This window comes from Triticum dicoccoides, chromosome 2B (genome assembly GCF_002162155.2).
Source record: "Triticum dicoccoides isolate Atlit2015 ecotype Zavitan chromosome 2B, WEW_v2.0, whole genome shotgun sequence".
NCBI lineage: Eukaryota > Viridiplantae > Streptophyta > Magnoliopsida > Poales > Poaceae > Triticum > Triticum dicoccoides.
In genome coordinates, this window is record NC_041383.1 from 345,703,517 (window position 1) to 345,722,302 (window position 18,786).

An 18,786-nucleotide genomic window follows, 5' to 3' on the forward strand; every position below is an offset into this window, starting at 1 on the left:
GTTTAGTAAATCTAATGATGGAACGCTATGAGGTAAACATTGTACTTTAGAATTTCTGCACCTTCATTGCATTGTAGCCCCCAAGGGCCGGTTTGTCTTGAGAAAGTCAGACCGGTACTTTATATTCTTCCTGCTGTACCTTGTGAACTGTTCTTTGTCTTGATCAAATACACATTAGCCCCCAAGTGCCATGATTAAAACTTGTATTAATCCTTGGGACTTGAAGTATCCGCATAAAAACGATCCGCATTAGCCCCCAAGTGCTGAGTGTATAACTGGTTATATGCTTAGGACTTTGAAGAAATATATTAACATGCTCTCTTACTGTTGCAGAGTGAAATAAATCAACAAACCTCACAAATTGCTGATCTTCGAGCAAACCTTGAGACCCAACAAGCAGAAACCACCAAGGCCAAGGATGAGCTGAGAACCGCTTTGACCACCATGGAGCAACTTAAAGAATGGTTTAAATCTGAGCAGGCCAACTGGGACAGCGAGAAGGCCGGACTGTGAAACGGACAGAGACTGCTGAATCGGCTCTTAAACCGGTGGCAGAAGAATTATCTGGACTGAAGCGCCAAATCAATGCCATGGCTTCTGCCATATTTGGTAAGTAGTGGTTGCCAAAAGTTGTATCCCTTTGAAATTTCATCGGTTTAACATGTATTTCTTGAACCGATATAGGTAATCGCATCGCTCACCTGGGTTCTGACATGTGGAAAAAGCTTAAAGCGGCATATACACTGATTGAGCAGCTGTATACCGGCGCTCAACGGGTTATATGCGCAACGTCATATGATAATGTGGCACCAACACTTATCAAAGATACACTGGACCGTCTTTCAATGATGCCAGCACAAATAGAAGAGCTAAAGCGATCCGCTGCTCGGGCCAGCGCTTTGCTGGCGCTGACTGGAGCCAAGGCATGGATAGCGGACCTTGACCCGGCAGATATATCCAAAGGCTTCCCCAGTGCCCAAGAAAATGGCAAAGAATTTGACAATGACGCCCTGAAACGGGTAACGAGGGAGATGCGTCCTTTGGCGAGTCAACTAGCCGAAGAGGCGAACCTGACGGTTCCCCAATCGTTCTATGATGCAGACAACAAACGGGTTGAAGCTATGATTCCTGAAGTGCAGAGCCTCATTCCACCAATCCGTAAGCATACTTACGCTCCTGATGTTGATCCGGCTGAGCTTATAAGTGAAGAGGCTGTCTTTCAGGCCTTAACCCGGATTGACTGGACCACCAATGACTTCCAGTCAGTGGATGAAGAGGAGGTTGAACCGACGCCAGATGATCCATCTACCTCACGTCAACCCGGTGACGAAGCTTAATCCGTCCAAGCGGTTGGTACAACGATCAATGAATATTTCCATATTTTGGGCCTTGAAGTGCCGTGTAATAGGATAGCAAGAAACTTATGTTGATCTGCTGCCGGCGTGCAAGAGATATTTTTCGTTGATCCGCCATATCAATATCAATTTTTGTTCCAAGTATCATAATATGCATTTCCTGTCGGTTTACCGCCGGACGGGTCATAATGCCCAAAATATGCCGGATTGATAATCAAATCAGAATAATATGAAATTATACATACCGGTAGTACAAGATTCCTGGCTAGTTGACGAGCCAACTTGAATTGCGATAAGGGTGAAAAACCCAAATCTGAAGTATTTGTATCGCCATCATTTTCTGATGTCGTAGATTAAATCACGCCGGGTGATGATTCACGCCAGACGATCCGGGCCGTTGACAGGAAATCAATGCCAAGCCGGGTTAAGAAAACTTCAGTTTAAAATAAAGGTCTGTCAACGTAAAGTTGCAAACCAAGCCAGTTTAAAAAAATGCCGGTCTTAGAAGACGGTTGAACAAGCCAAAAAATTGGTTTAAAATTCAGCCAAAGTTCAAATGGAAACCGTGTAGTCGAGGCTTTTTGGGGGCTGCCGGGCCCAAATGCGAGGCTTTTTGTGGGCTGCCAGGCCACTGAGTTGAACCATTTAACAAAGCCTTTTAAGATAGACCTCCAACTAGCCAATCACCGTTTTAACTTTGACAGTTCAGGGTCTCAAGGAGAGTAACTGTCAAACGTTCGGAGGGTCGTGCCAGGATGACCTAGATAGGAGTGTGTTACTTGATGAAGGCAGGTTAACCCGGGGTTTTAGGTAAATATACCAGGCTTCCAAGCCGTGGGTCGATACCCAGCTACAAGGGTCCATTCAGACTTCTTGGTATTGGACCAAGGAGCCCCCAAGTAACGTGATGAGCGGTGCTCATTAGGTGCCTATGTTTGAGTTGTGCATAGCATCGAAACTCTCTTTGGCCCTTTTGGGTGTGAAGCTCCCAAGCTTTGTGGCGTGATAGCCGGTTCAAGGGATAATACTTCGCTTGGTCAGCTGAAGCCCCCATGTAACTCAAAGAATGTTTGAGAAAAAACAGCAGAGGCCCCGCTTTGAAGCAAGGATGCTGATTTATTTATTGATGATAATATATACATCGTCAAAATATGTACATAAAAGAAAGCCTATGGCTCAAGTGTAATAAGGCCGGAGGAGAGCTATGTTCCAGGGCCGCCGGGTCTCCTCCTCAGATTTGCGTGAGTCATCTCGAACGTCAATGAGGTAGTATGATCCGTTGTGTAGATTCTTACTGACCACAAAGGGTCCTTCCCAAGGTGGGGATAACTTGTCTATACCGGTCTGATCCTGGATAAGCCGGAGCACCAAGTCACCTTCTTGAAAGGCTCTTGTCCTAACCCGACGGCTATGATAGCGCCGCAGGTCTTGTTGATAAACCGCCGAGCGTGCCAAAGCCATATCCCGCTTCTCATCTAGTAAATCCAGTGCCTCTTGGCGAGCTTGCTCATTGTCCGCTTCAACATAATTAGCAACCCGGGGGGAATCATGACGTATATCACTTGGGAGAACCGCCTCTGCTCCGTAGACCATGAAGAAAGGCGTATATCTGGTTGATCGATTGGGGTGGTGTTGATGCTCCACAACACAGAAGGTAATTCTTCCACCCAACAACCCGGCGTCCGTTTCAATGGAATCATGAGCCGGGGTTTAAGACCCTTTAAAATTTCTTGATTAGCTCGCTCTGCTTGACCGTTGGATTGAGGGTGCGCTACAGATGCTAGATCAAGCCGGATATGCTCTCTTTGACAGAAATCCTCCATCTCACCTTTGGAGAGGTTAGTACCATTATCCGTGATAATGCTGTGTGGATAACCAAAGCAGAAAATAATCTTTTTGAGAAATTGAACCGCCGTCGCTGCATCACAATTGCTGACAGGCTCCGCTTCAACCCACTTGGTGAATTTATCAACTGCCACCAACAGGTGGGTTTTCTTGTCTCGGGAACGCTTAAAAGGCCCCACCATATCAAGCCCCCAAGTAGCAAAAGGCCAAGTGATTGGAATAATCCGTAGCTCCTGAGCCGAAACATGAGCTCTGCGGGAATTTTTTTGACAAGCATCACATCGCTTTACCAGATCCTCCGCATCAGCATGAGCTGTCAGCCAGTAAAACCCATGACGAAAAGCTTTTGCAACCAGGGACTTTGAACATTTTCCTTGTAAAATTTTAACTCCTCTGTAGCACAAACCGACTCAGCGTAAGCCGCATCATTCTCTTCGCAATCCAAAGCGATTTTCCGACTTCCATGAACTGTGATGGTTCCTTTGTGACCCGGCATCTTGAGCTGCAAGTAAATATAACATGGCCTCGCCATAAATTTTGCATAAGCTGGTCGCCCAAACAGTGCGTGATACGGGCTCTGGATTCTCACCACCTCGAAAGTCAATGTCTCAGACCGGGAATCATGCTCATCTCCAAACACAACTTCCAAAGCAATCTTGCCCACTGGATACGCCGACTTTCCTGGTACTACACCATGAAAAACCGTATTGGACGGTTTAAGATTCTTATCAGTCAGCCCCATGCGACGGAATGTCTCATAATACAGAATGTTAATACTGCTTCCTCCATCCATAAGTACTTTGGTGAACTTGTAACCTCCCACCTGAGGTGCCACCACCAGAGCTAGCTGACCCGGATTGTCAACCCGGGGCGGATGATCCTCCCTACTCCACACGATAGGTTGTTCCGACCAGCGCAGATAGCATGGAACTGCCGGTTCAACCGCATTAACAGCCCTCTTATGCAGCTTCAGATCTCGCTTGCACAGACTAGTGGTGAATACATGATATTGTCCACCATTCAGCTGCTTCGGGCTACTCTGGTAACCTGACTGATGTTGATTCCCTTGATTGCCCTGCCGGTTATTACCGCTTTGGTTGTTCTGGTTATTCTGATTGTTTTGAAATCCAGAGCCTGAACCGCCGCCACCATGAAAACCTGGACCTGAACCGCCCGACAGGCCCTGATCATATCGGAAGAGATCAGACTTTTTGAATTGCCTCATAATATTGCAATCCTTCCAGAGATGAGTTGCGGGGGCTTCCTTGGTTCCGTGCTTTGGACAGGGCTGATTCAACAAGCGCTCCAGATTCATCGATCCACCACGCTGGGGCGGTTTACCTTTACGACACTGCACATTAGCATTAGCCACAAAATCTGAATCTGCTTTACGCTTACCATTATTCCCATGGCCTCCCTGGTGTGTTGTTGTCCCTTCACACCGCCATTCCTCTTTCCCTTCTCCGTTTTCTCATTATCAGAATTGGGATCCTTGGTATTATCAGAATCGACATATTTTACCAAGGCTGCCATGAGGGTTCCCAGGTCATTGCAGTGACGTTTGATTCGTCCCAACTTCTCCTTTAGTGACTTAAACCGGCAATTATGCTCCAGCGTGATAATCGCTTGGCCGGCGTTAATTCGGTCGGCCGAGTGCAAAACTTCTGAGACCCGGCGCACCCAACGAGTTGTGGACTCGTTCTCGCCCTGAACACAAGCATCCAGATCCACAATGGACATGGGCTGTTTGCACGTATCTTTAAAATTGGCTATAAACCGGGCCTTCAACTGATCCCATGACTCGATGGAGTTAGCCGGCAGATTCTTCAACCAGGTACAGGCGGTTCCTTCCAACATCATCGTGAAGTATTTTGCACAAGCTGCCTCATCTACATCGAGCATCTCCATTGCCATCTCGTAAGTCTCGACCCACGCCTCAGGCGGCTGATCCGCCATGTAATTAGGCACCTTGCGCGGACCCTTGAAATCCTTGGGCAGATGCGCGTTACGGAGGGCCGGAATGAGGCACGGCACTCCCCAGGAACTGAAAGCAAGCCCGGTTCCTCTGTCAACCGATACTGCTGGCTGAACCGGGGCGGGTTGATGACAACCCAAAACACCATCCCTTCGTGCCCTGCCATGATCCACTACTTCCTAAGCATTGCGACGCCGCGCGCTGCTAGATACTTCCGGTTCGTCCATCCGCCTGCTATAGCTTGGGCTCGGACGAGGAGTTGAATGAATTCTATCCCGGCTGTATGAATAAGCCTGCTGCTGCATTACGGCGGTTTGAAGGAGGTCTCGTGCTCGCCTTGTCTCAACTGCCTCTATTGAATCTCCTTCCATCAGGATGGCGGCCAGGCGTGAGGCCGCAGCAATCATGTTATCCAGGGGGCTTGAAAAGTGACCCGACGGCGTAGGCATATACTGTGGCGGATTAAACGTCCGTCGGAGCAACTCCATTGCTTGTGGCTGATCCGGGGCGATCCTAGGTGCCTCGGCTCGGTTTGCGGCTGCTGGATTGCTCGGCCCAGCGCCTGGTGTCTGAAAGAGATTTACCCCTTCGTAAACCGGCGGCAATCGTGACCGATATTTCCTTCACATCACATCCTCTGACGCAGTCCGATCTAACATGAGTCGGTAATTCTGTGCTTGTATCTGTTGTGATTGAGCATTCAAAGCGGCATGTTCCTCGGCCATCCTATTGTCCTCAGCCGCCAAGTCCTCCTTAGCCTGCGCAATTTGCTCTTTCAGTCTTGCAACCTCTGCATCGTGCTGATTTCGTGTTTCCGGGGTAAGTGTCGCAGTTAACAAGGCCTCCCAAGCATCCATTAAACCGGCGAGAACCTGCGCCGACCGGCGCGCCGAAGTACCTGCCCCGGCCGCTGATCCGGTATCTATTGCCGCGGCAGATGAAGACTGCAAAATGGGCTGTGTGCCGGCCATGTAAATAGCAACCCGGCTTGGTGCTTCAAGGAGATCCGGAATATTGTTGCCATCGGAATACCCCTCGGGCATGCCGTCATGAATCTGGTACAAGGACTCAGTTTCACCAGTGGATGATTCGCCATCGGAGTATACCGCCGTCTCGTCCTCAGGCACCGGTTCAGATCTGATCCCATGGACACATCCTACGAACGCACGCTTCACGGCGGGCGTAACCCGGGCTGGACTCGCACGCTGAGCCGTCTCGACGAGGTCGGTGCAGGTGTCCGGCTCAGGGCCCGGTTCGCCGATCTTGCCAATGAAGACATGAATTCCGCCGAAGGGAACCCGGTACCCGTACTCGATTGAGCCGGCTTCGGGGCCCCATCCTTTGTCGTCGATGTAGAGCTTGTCGCGACAACTTTTGGTCATCCGGCCGATCACGTACCCCTTAAGTCCTTCAGAGCAGCCCTTCAAGAACTCGACACCATCGTGCGATAGCCCCACGGTGGGCGCCAACTGTCGTGGAATTATCACGTCAGATGTCCTTGTGAAAGGACTTAGTCGTGGAGCCATCACAACGGGTTAGCTTGAAGGGGTTAAACCGGACAAGGGACACGGGAATTTATACTAGTTCGGCCCCTTCGAGGAAGGTAAAAGCCTACGTCTAGTTGTGATGGGATTATTGGGATCTCGATAACCAGGGAGCAAACACGCTATGCCTGGCTCTCGAGTTGTTGTTTCTTGTTCCTGAACCGTCGCCGGGTCGTCCCCTTATATACACGGGTTGACGCCCAGCCGGTTTACAGAGTCCCGAGGCCGACTCATACAAGTGTTCGGCTCGGTCTCTCCTTTCCTTATCTTACAATACAAGCTATATGACTATGGCGGTTTACCACTATGGGCCCTAATCCGCCTTTGGGCTCCGGGCCTCTAAACTTCATAGTAAAGCGCCACCTTCCGGGTCTTCGTGGGCTTCAATACGGTTGAGTGTGAACCGGCCCCCTCCTGGGGCGGTTTATACTCAGTAGTTATATCCCCAACACCAGCCATCGTACCTCTATAGTTAATTAGGCCTCCCCTCCCCCCACCACACACCGATAGTTGAGCGTTGTAGGTAGGTATCCATGCCACGGAGACAAACTACACCTGTCCCCTCTCACGTTCCAGTAGGCCAACCACTCTATATCTTTGACGTGGGCACACACAAATTCGATGGCACTCTTTATCGATCGCGCGCGCACACACACACGCACACCATCCCTCTCTTCGATTCTATGGATACCTCAAGCCAATGATACCTCCACTCTCTTCTAGTGGTTCGCCCCCTATATATATGATATATCCAAGACTCTATTTCACACACATTGCATATGTTACAATATTTTATTGACCCCCACCCCCCAAAAAACACTCACGAACCCACACACTATATCTCTCTACGCTTGTATGTCTCTCACACAACCCAACATAGGTGGTGTACGTACACGAAGAGAATAGGTGCACGTAGTCACGCTTCGTGCCCAGCCTCACCCGCGTGGGTACACAGTGGAGCTCATTTCTGTACGAAATGGCAGCCCACGTGCTAATTTGAATGCGTGTAGCGGTTGTTTACCTACGGAGGTCGTGTACCACGCGTGCACGAAACAAAGTTCGACTTGATGCGTTGGCGCGTTATTTTTAAATAAAGTTATATCGTTCAATGGCACGTACATAGAATATAAAACGATTTTTATGGAGAAAAAGGTAGTCTGCTCCACTATATACAATGGAGCCTGCCTGCCTGCGTTTATCTCTTTTCAGAGTATCTCACACAAGGCGGCGGTGGCCTCTCTCTCTCTCACCATTGGTCACTGATCCGGCCACATCCCGGCCGCCGGCGTAAAGGGAGGATGTGCATTGTTTTTCTGTTCGACGACACCGAGCCAGCACGTCCTGATCTGCATTAACCCCCGTTCTATCTAACCAAGCTCCGACGCGGTAGGGTCTATGCCACCTGCTCGCTGCCACAGTACTGGCAGATCCCGCCCGCCGCTGCTCACCTAGTTACATCCCGACGACCCCCGGGTATCCCCTTCGGCCTTGCTCCACTGCCCGTCTTCCCACGTCGCTGCATGTGGAAAATCTTGCATGTGGATCTTCCATAGTTCTTTGCCCAAAACGTAGCTCGTCCGACGTACTTTTCATATTGCAATCTCGTCCTCACACCGTTTTAGATAAACACAACCGTGTTGTTATCTTCCCTTAGGACAAGGAATATGCTTCTTTTTTGTTGTCGCATGTGTCATCAACTGTTATTGGCCAGTAATTATTTCCTTTCTACCTCTTTTTTGCAAACAGGGCTATCCATTTCACCTTGTTGCTATTGCTACCTTTTGGTGAACTGCACAAATCACTTTTTTCTTAAGAGTGTTTTGTGCAGTTGTACTAAAATGTCACACGGGCAACGTCTCTACATTTCAATGCGACTGCACAAAGGGAGATTGTTTTTGCTCTATCCTCCTCATCCAACTTCGAGCCTAATCTTCTCCAACTAGTTAGTCTTAAGAGAGATTGCAAAGGTGACAGGCTTCTATTTGTGTGTTTATTGTTTCATCAGCAGTCATCTATTATCGTAATCACACTTAATATCTTGCTCAACTCTATTTTAGTGGAATTGCACAAAATGATCGGAATGTTGCATGCTCCAGACAACTAATTTTTTCCCCAACATGCCTTATTGATTTAGACAGAGCTGGGGGGACGTTGCTGCCAATGAAAGCATGGATCAATTTTAATTTAACACCTTCTCACAACTTTGTCTTCAGTTGTGATGTAAATATTAGCTCTAATCTGTTAACCATTGAGATGCATTAGCAAGGAAGTTAGTTTTTATTGTTTCCAAAAGAGCATCGATGGCAAGACACACGAAACAAAAGCTGAAAGCTCAGAGCATTGTACAATTTCATGTCACTGGAAAATTATTTGTATAGTACGTCAATTATGTAAACAAATGCTGGAAGCTTGATAGCATTGCCAGAAGCCTCTTCAGCATCCGGGTCCATGTGCCATGTGGTCACGCCAGGACTACGTCCGAGAGAAAATGGAGCGCCAGCGTCGCGCTCTGGAGGAGATCGTCGCGCGGCGCCGTAGCCGCGACGAGGGCGGGGTCGTCATCCTCGATGACAGCGATGAGGAGGCGCCGACGCCGACCAATCCCGCCCGCATCGGCGACGCAGGTGAGGCGTGCAACAAAGACGGCGATGGCAACGTGCAGTACGATGACGACGACGGCGGTGACGGCGCGACTACACCGCCTTCTACAAGCTCCTCGACATGTAAGGCTCGGGCAGCGGCGGGCGGCGTATTTTGGCATAGTTTCTTTTATGTCTTTTCATTATGTACAAACATGAATGAAACCGCCAAATATTAGCCAAATTCGTGTCTTCTTCGTCTAATTTTAGCCGGACTCAATTCAAAAAATGGCGTCTCGGCCGACCTGGCGCAGTGGTTGGGAAGCCGACCGCTCCCACGGCGCCGGTTAGCCCCATGACGCGCTGGGTGTGTTTGGTTCTGAGGATATCCCTAAGTGGCTAGGGATAGCCACTTTTTAGGTGGCTGCCACATGTTTGGTTCATAGCCCGGTGTGGTTGAGGATAGCCTGATGCCAAGAATATTTGCTGAAAAATGGGCTGAGCGGAGTCGCGAAAAACTGGCGGATATGCGCAGCCACTCTGCTCGCCTCACCACTTGAATCGTTTTCCACTTGTTCTCACCCCTCCGTCAAATGAAAAACAACATCTGCATCTATCGGCGATCTTGCGGCGGCTGGGGAGGGTGTTGAGTGTGTTAGGTACCAACTACTACTCTCTCACGGATCAATGGCGAGATTCAATATAGTGGCGATTACAGGGGGAATTCGAGGAAGAGGATGAAGTACAAGGGAAACGGATACACGCTACAGCCGCCGGGTCGATCTGATCCAAGCCAGGATGCCTTTCCCTCACGCTACACTTGCTTATATCAGTCGCTGGTGGGTTCCTCCGGGCCGAACATGTAGGATACCCACTGAGGCCCAGTGAACCCGTGGCACGGCCTCCTCTCTCTTTTTGGCCGCTCTGGTGCAACATCAGCCTTCTTCGGCCCAGGCGTGGGTAGGCTGCTGACACCCCCCCCCTTTCTTCAAACACGACTTGTCCCCAAGTCGGAGCAGAGGGGAAACGCCAGCGAAGATCCTCGATATCTTCCCAGGTGTCCGGAGTAGCCTTGGGATCTTGCCAGCGAACCAGCCCCTGTTCTCGCATTCTGTTCGAGCCATGGCGCCATCTTGTGTCCAAAATCTCTGCTGGGACATTAACTGCATCAGTGAGTGATGGAAGGGAAGAGGAGGCACTCGCACCTGGAGTCAGCGCCTTGCGCAGTTGCGACACGTGGAAGACCGGGAAGATTGATGATCCCTCAGGCAGCTGCAGCTCGTATGTGACTTCATTTACCCGACGGAGCACAGTGTAAGGCCCGAAGAACTTGAAGCTCAGCTTGTGATTGGCCCGGCACGCCAAGGACGTCTGGATGTACGACTGCAACTTGAGAAACCTGATCACCCACCTGGAACTCTCTCGGGGTCCTTTTCTTGTCTGCATGTTGCTTCATGACTTGTTTGGCACACACCAAGTGTTGCCTCAAGATATCTTGCATTTGCTGTCGTTCCTCCAGCCACTCATTAAGCTCAGGAACTGGTGTTGCTTGTTCAGGAAACAGTCCCAGATGTCGAGGCTCCTGGCCATAAACCACTTCGAATGGCGTCTTATTGAGGGTAGAGTGGAAAGTTGAGTTATACCAGAACTCCGCCAACGCTATCCACCTGCTCCAGTCGTTGGGGGAGCTGTGGACGAAGCAACGTAAGTAAGTTTCGAGGCACTGGTTAACCCTTTCGGTCTGCCCGTCCGTCTGAGGGTGATGCGATGAGCTCATTTTCAGCTCGACGCCTTGCAGCTTGAAAATCTCCTGCCACACTCTGCTGGTGAAGACAGCATCTCTGTCCGAAATAATGGCCTCTGGCATGCCGTGCAATCTGTATATCTGGTCGATGTAGAGCTGGGCAATAGTCTGTGTTGTGTAGGGGTGTTTGATGGGAATGAAATGGGCAAACTTGGAGAAAGTATCCACCACCACCAAGATGCAGTTGTACCACCGAGAGGGAGGTAACCCACCAATGGAATCCATGGAAATCAAGTCCCAACAGCGCCTGGCCACTGGCAACGGATGGAGCAGCCACGGGTATTGAGCTCAGTCCGGTTTGGCCTACTGGCAGACCTGACAACACTGGACATGCTCCTTAATGTGCTGTTTCATACCCGGCCATGCAAACAGATGTTTGATTCTCATGTAGGTAGCTCGAAATCCTGAGTGGCCGCCTATCGCACTGTTGTGCAATGCACGCATGATCTGTCGCTGCAGGTGGGTGTTGTTGCCCAGCCAGACGCGCCCTTTGAAACGCACGATGCCCTTGCTGAGAGTGAAATGGCTGTCCTCCACGGGAGCCACTGTCAACCTTGCGATCAGTTGCTGTGTCTTGGGGTCGGCATCGTAGCCCTTAACTATCTCCTGCAACCACGCAGGCTGGCAAACCGATATGGCCTGAACCTGCTCAGTAGAAGGCACCGGCCGCCTGGAAAGTGCATCTGCTGCACCATTCTCTGATCCCTTGTGATAACATATACGGTATTGCAACCCCAGGAGCTTGGTGAACGCTTTTTGTTGCCAGGGAGTGTGTAAACTCTGTTCCTCCAGATGCACCAAGCTACGTTGGTCGGTTTTAATCACAAACTCCCCGAACTGCAGATAGGGCCGCCACTGCTCGACGGCCAGAACAATTGCCAAGTACTCTTTTTCATACGTAGATAGGCCCTTGGTTCATGGGCCTAGCGCCTTACTGAGGTAGGCAACCGGGTGCCCCTCCTGTTGGAGGACTGCGCCCACTCCATACTCGCAAGCATCTGTTTCGACCATGAAAGGTTTAGTGAAATCTGGTAGGGCCAGAGTAGGAGCTGAAGTCAACGCATTTTTGAGGGCTTCGAATGCACTTGAGTTGCCGCTGTCCATTGGAACTGAATGTGTTTGCGTAACAGGTTTGTCAGTGGTCATGCGAGCATACCAAACTGTCAAACAAAACGCCTGTAATACCCCGCCAGGCCAAGGAATGCTCGGACATCCTTGACACAAACTGGAACTGGCCAGTCAACCACTTGCTTTACTTTGCTCTGATCGGTCGCTACCCCTTTGCCTGAGATGGTGTGCCCCAGATAACTGACCTCCCTCCGTGCAAACACGCACTTCGATCTCTTGACATACCATTGATCTTTCCGGAGAAGCGACAAGACTTGACGCAAGTGCTGAATGTGCAGCTCGTAGGTGCGGCTAAATATGAGGATGTCGTCGAAGAATGACATAGCACACACGCGATTAACTGGCTTCAGAGTTACATTCAATCCCCCCAAGAAGGTTGCAGGCGTGCCTCCTAGGCCAAAAGGAACCACCTTGTACTCAAAATGGCCGAAATGTGTTTGAAAAGCCGTCTTGAATTCTTCGCCCTCGGCTAGTCGAATCTGATGGTACCCCGACCGCAGGTCCAAAGTAGAGAACCAACTAGATCCTGCTAGTTCATCCAAGATATCCTCTATAACTGGCACCGGATACTTGCTGATGATTGTCATGGCATTTAGTCTTCTGTAATCCATGCAGATTCGCCAAGTTCCATCCTTCTTTTTCACCAGGATGATGGGAGAGGAGAATGGACTTCTACTCTTCTGAATAATGCCTGCTTTGAGCATTTCCGCGATCTGACGCTCCACTTCTGTTTTTAGCTCAGGTTTCAGACGATATGCTCTGATGTTAACAGGTTGTGCACCCTGCATCAGAGGTATGTGGTGGTCGCAATCGCGCTTGGGTGGCAACCCAACAGGTTCCATGAACACATCCTCGTACTCCAGCAGTACCTTGGTGACTTCTGGCGGTAGTTCGGTGCATGTTATGTCAGTGACATCCTCTGAATCCTAGGCATAACAGAGATGGACTGCATAGGCTACTGCAGACTGTTTTTCCATGCTTGCAAGCTGAATGTGGTTCAGTGTGTCACACTTGCTGGCCGAGGAGGTGATCCCCTGCAGGACGACTGTAAAACCCTCATGCTCGATTTGCATGCAACGCCTTGGCCAGTCAATAAGCATAGGGCTGTGATATTACAACCAGTCCATGCCCAAAATGACATCGTAACAACCCAGTGGCAGTAATATGAAATTGGTGGTAAACACATTGCCTTGTGAATACCAAGAACACCCCAATACTTCCTGTTTGCACCATAATTCAGATCCATTTGCTACTGCTACCCTCACGGGACGTGGCATATCTTGAACTCCTCTCAGCTTGGATTGCATTTGCTGAGACACGAACGATGCAGATCTGCCTGAATCGACTAGCATCAATACTTCCTGCCCCTGGAGCCACCCGTGCAGTTGGAGGCATGTGGGCGCATCTGTACTTGATACTGCTTGCAAGGACAACTGCCAAACTTGTTCATGGGCCTCGCCCTGGTCTTGATTTGTTGGTTGCAGAACTTGTTGTTCATCAGACGCTTCCAGGCTGAACAAGCTGAGCATCTCCTCAATTACATGCAGCTTAACAGTTAGGGGACACACATGATCATGCCCCCACTACTCTCCACACTTGAAACAGAGCCCCTTGGCGCGGCGATAGTTGCGAAGGGCAGTAAGCTTCGATGCGCACCGGAAACGTCCGAACATATGCCGATGGACCGAGAGCTGGGCCTAGGCTACTAACAAGTGGTATCAGAGCTGGGCCCCACGCCACCCTATGGGGGGCTTCCCTAGGGGGGTGGGGTGTCAGGAACCTGACCTTGGACAGTGCTAGTGACTTTAGTCCCACCTCGGATATGGTAGGAGGCTAGGAGCTCCTTATAAGGGAGAGTGCCACACTCCCTTCAGGCCGGTCTTTTGGGATGTAGTGGGTTCTTCGCTTGTAGTGGAGTGTCCGCCATGGCCATCAGGGCCGTGGATCTTGTCGCCCAGCGCTAGATCAGGTAGATCCACCGCTTGCGATCCACCCATGGTTGCTGTCGCTGTCGGTGCACGCTTGCTCTGCAGTGCCCTGACCGCTTCCTGGAGTTTGGCGATGCGATCCTCCAGATCGGGTTTCCAGGCGGAGAGCTCTTCCACTTGCGCCGCATGGGTGTCGACGCGGCCCGCGAGCTGCTTGATGTCGGCGCGGGTGTCGTCGCTCGCCCTGGTCAAGTTCTCGACCATCTTGTCGAGGTAGGACTTGAGTGCCGGATCCATGGTGGCGATGAGTCGTTGATGGTCGGCCGTCTGCTTGCGCGTCTCCAGCGCGGGGAAGAGGGGTGGGCTGGCTTTGATACCATGTGTTAGGTACCAACTACTACTCTCTCACGGATCAATGGCGAGATTCAATATAGTGGCGATTACAGGGGGAATTCGAGGAAGAGGATGAAGTACAAGGGAAACGGATACACGCTATAGCCGCCGGGTCGATCTGATCCAAGCCAGGATGCCTTTCCCTCACGCTACACTTGCTTATATCAGTCGCTGGTGGGTTCCTCCGGGCCGAACATGTAGGATACCCACTGAGGCCCAGTGAACCTGTGGCACGGCCTCCTCTCTCTTTTGGGCCGCTCTGGTGCAACATCAGCCTTCTTCGGCCCAGGCGTGGGTAGGCTGCTGACAGAGTGCCATGGCGATGCAACAGATTTGGGGTCGTGAAGGCGAGGCAGCAAGGGAGACAGTTGGCGCCGGCGAGAGGAAGGAGACGCTATGGAGAGCTGCTGGTCGATGTCGCCGGCGGCGGATCCGGATCGAGATCTGTTGTACTTGTGTGGCTCCAACTGCCGGTTGCGGCTTCCCGTGGTGTGCGTGTGTGTGGCCTGCATCGTGTGCATCGGGCGGACGACCGTGCGTGCGTTGCTTGTTGCGTGCTGGACTCTGGCCGGCGGTGCGTGCATTCATTGTTGTTGCTCCGGTCAGTTGTGCTATGCTTGTGATGTCGTGCAGTGCTTCCACTTGTTGATTTTCTCTCTCTTCTGTTAACCCTCTCTTTCTAAAATTGCATATCTCCTTTCTGTATTAATCATGTACTAAGAATCAATGGATTGCGAGTTCCAAATTAGTTGAGTGGGCATGCGTGGCCTACTGCCGCATCTAATTTGTGTAATTGGACTAATTTTGACATCAACTTTTTTGTCTCAAAGTTGTTGTTAGAAGCTCCAGTATAATCCGCGGTAAAATATTAGAGTAGTTCACAACAGTAGAAAGTGCATTCACAGAGGGTAATTTCACCACCTCATAGCTAGGAGGTCATTTCAACATCTATCCTTTATCCTTTCAACCAAACATAAAGTTGGCTATGTATAACCAAGTCTCATCCTCTCAACCAAACAAAACAATTGGCTATCCCTGGCCAGTGGGTTGGGGATACCCACAAGAGAAAAATTCACTACAGGTCCTATTACTTGCGCTGGCGCCAGCTTTAGTCCCTATGGTTACAAATACCCGAAATACAATCACCAAACTTGCTCTAGAGGGTCATGTACGGTCCATTATACGGTTTTGTGTACGTATGTGCTAAGCTGGCTCTAGTCAACCGACGCCAAGCATGCATTGACTGCCACATGTGCCCAGCTCGCTCGAATATGCATGCACGCAGGGGTCTTTTTGCAAAACTGCCAGTTATTTAAAACTGCCCAGTTTTTTGCAGCTCGCCCCAGCACCCCACAGAGGCTGTGCCTGCATCCCGCGGTCGCACCTCTCTCGTGGCGCAGACAGGAGTAGTAAGCTAGCCATGGGAGCAGCAACAGCCAGCAGCTAGCCGCCGGTCACCGCCTCAATTCGCGTCGTCTCAATGGGGATCCTCTGCGGTGCACCTGGGGCACACCATCACCGGTCTCCCTGCTCGCCTTAGCACCCCACGGAGGTTGCACGCCTGCATCTCGCGGCTGCAACTCCGACACCTACGCCTCGCCGTCCGTCGAACTCCATGTCGCTCGGCACGAACACACGCCGCACCATCTGGTCCTTGGCCAGCGCGCCCACCACCGCCATGTTCAGGATCTTGTTGAACACCGCCTGCAGGTTGGCGGCGCGCTGCGGGGTCACGGCTAACGGCGGGCTGGTGGAGGTGGGGCTGCGGTGCGTGGCGGAGGAGAAGTGCGAGTAGCCAGACATGGCGTGCGTGGCACGGCGGAGGAAGGGGACGAGCAGGACCGCGGACGGCGAGACGTGGGCGTGCGCGACGTCCGCGTGGGCGTGCACATACTTCATACGCCAGTGATTCGGGGGCAGCACGGCTTGGCTTCATTCCTTCGGTGCGGAGGCTCACGAGAGCGAGGTGGAGTTTGAGGACAAGCGAACATGGCGAGGAGTGGCCGACGACCACGTGGACGGCGAGCGGCGACGGCGACCTTGTGGCCCTCGATCGGGCCCTTCCCCTGGGAGCAGCCGGCTGCGCCTCGCCAAGACTATGCTAAGCAGCGGCCACACGCGTCGGCGGGCACGGGAAGTCGTCAACCGGGTGGAGGTCATGGTGGTGCTGGGCATGCGCCTGGACATGGTGCAGAAGGAGTCCAGCGACACGGTCGAGACGGTGGTGCATGAGTCAGCAGACAGTGGAGCTGGGGACTGTGGCGTGGGTCATGGGTCGGCGTGCGGATGGGTCATGGAGGTTGCCGACGTGCTGATGATGCAGTTCACGCTGTCGTCGCGGCGACAGAGAGCTCCTACAGGCCGAGGCCACCCACGCCATGTCCGGCCACTCGCCCTCCTCGTCCGCCGCACACCACAGGTGGGCGCCGACGTCGACCACGACGGCTTCTTGTGCCTCCTCTTCAGCAGCGGCGGCTTCTTGTGCCTCCTCTTCAGCAGCGGCAGCCCCAACTCCACTTTCCTGCTCGAGGCCGCCGACAGGGGCAGTTCGCCGTGCTGCTCTCCTCCGGCGGCTGTGACATGGCCATCGCCGCGCACACCCAGGACATCGGGGAGGTTGAGGAGGAGGCGGTGGTCGTTGTTATTGTGGTGCGGGGTCCCGAGGAAGCCATGGCCGCGGAGGAGGCGGAGGATGCCGTGCCGGTGCCGCTGGTGGTGGTGGTGGAGGAAGGGGATCGGCGGCGAGAGGGAGCGGTTGACTAGAGCATTATTAATAACCGGCAGTTTCGCAAAAAGACCCCTGCGTGCATGCGTATTAGAGCGAGCTGGGCACATGTGGCAGTCAATGCATGCTTGCCACCGGTTGCCTAGAGACAGCTCAGCACATACATACACAAAACCGTATAATGGACCGTACATGACCCCTAGAGCAAGTTTGGTGACTGTGAGCATGATTGGTCTGCTACCAATATTTGGCTAGCCAAATGTTGGCATTGCCAAATATTGGCAATACCAAAACTTGCCAAATGTTGGGCAAGACAACTTGGTACCCAACCAATGAGATGCTCTGTATTTCGGTATTTGTAACGGAAGAAAATCTTGTACGACCGGGTCGTACGCACACGAACGTGAGACCACCCCGAGTGCTTGACATCTGGCGATCCCAACATCCAGCCCAACGTGAGTTGCAGATAAAAAAAAGCCCAACGCATGCTCAATTAAAAAGCCAACGCACGCTCAATTAGCTGGTTCGTTTCCTTTACGCCGTCCTCTCAGCTGCTGATGATTCATCTTCCAAAAGAAACGAATATACGTCAGATCTGTTTTCATCCTGTTAGCAACGAGGCGGCAAGATGGCTACGGCCCCAGACGACGGCATCGCAGCACACGGCCAAGGAACATACATGGCATCGTCTCCTCCAAAACCATGTGCACCCGCGGCTCCTCCAGTGAGGTTAAGTCCAGTTCACCAATCTTGATTAATTCAGTTCGGTTCAGACTGAAAAAACATGTGACAACAAGCACATTCCTTCCTTTCCTGAAGCCTGTCTTGATTAATTCTATTGTTTACCCTTGCAGCAATTGCCAGTGATTGAGACTAATGGCCAGCCGAGGGCGAGCAGCACACTAATGAATGATCATGACTTACAAGATGCAGATAAGGCTCCAAGTGTTGGGATATGTTTTCAGTCTAAGGAAGAGGCGTACCAATTTTACAATTCTTATGCTCAAACCAAGGGATTCAACATTAGAAAGTGCCACTTGAAGTTTAGGGCAGCTAAGTCTTTAAGTTCCAGATATTTTGTTTGTAGCAAGGCGGGTGTGAAGAGTGCTAATCCAACACATGTGGCCAAGAAAGAACAAGCTATTTCGACAAATAAGTTTCAAATGCCATTTGCTCCGTTTATTGCTGTTAATCATCACAAGCAGACTATTCTTTTTAGTACATCACTACTATCTAATAAATCTGTAGATACCTTTGAGTGGGTTTTTAGAACCTTTCTACAAGCTATGTCTGCTAAGCAGCCTGAAACAAATATTCAGCCGCTCGTCAACTAGATTTCAACGATGGTGCTAGTACATCAAGGTTTTCAGCCGTGGCGAGCCCGATCGTGCGTTGATGCATAATGTCTTGTCGGTTCCTCAATGCTAGTTAGCTGGGCATGTCAGCTATATGGTTGTGTATTTGGTTTAGCATAAACTGGAGCTATCCTTTTATTTTGCTGCTATGTGTG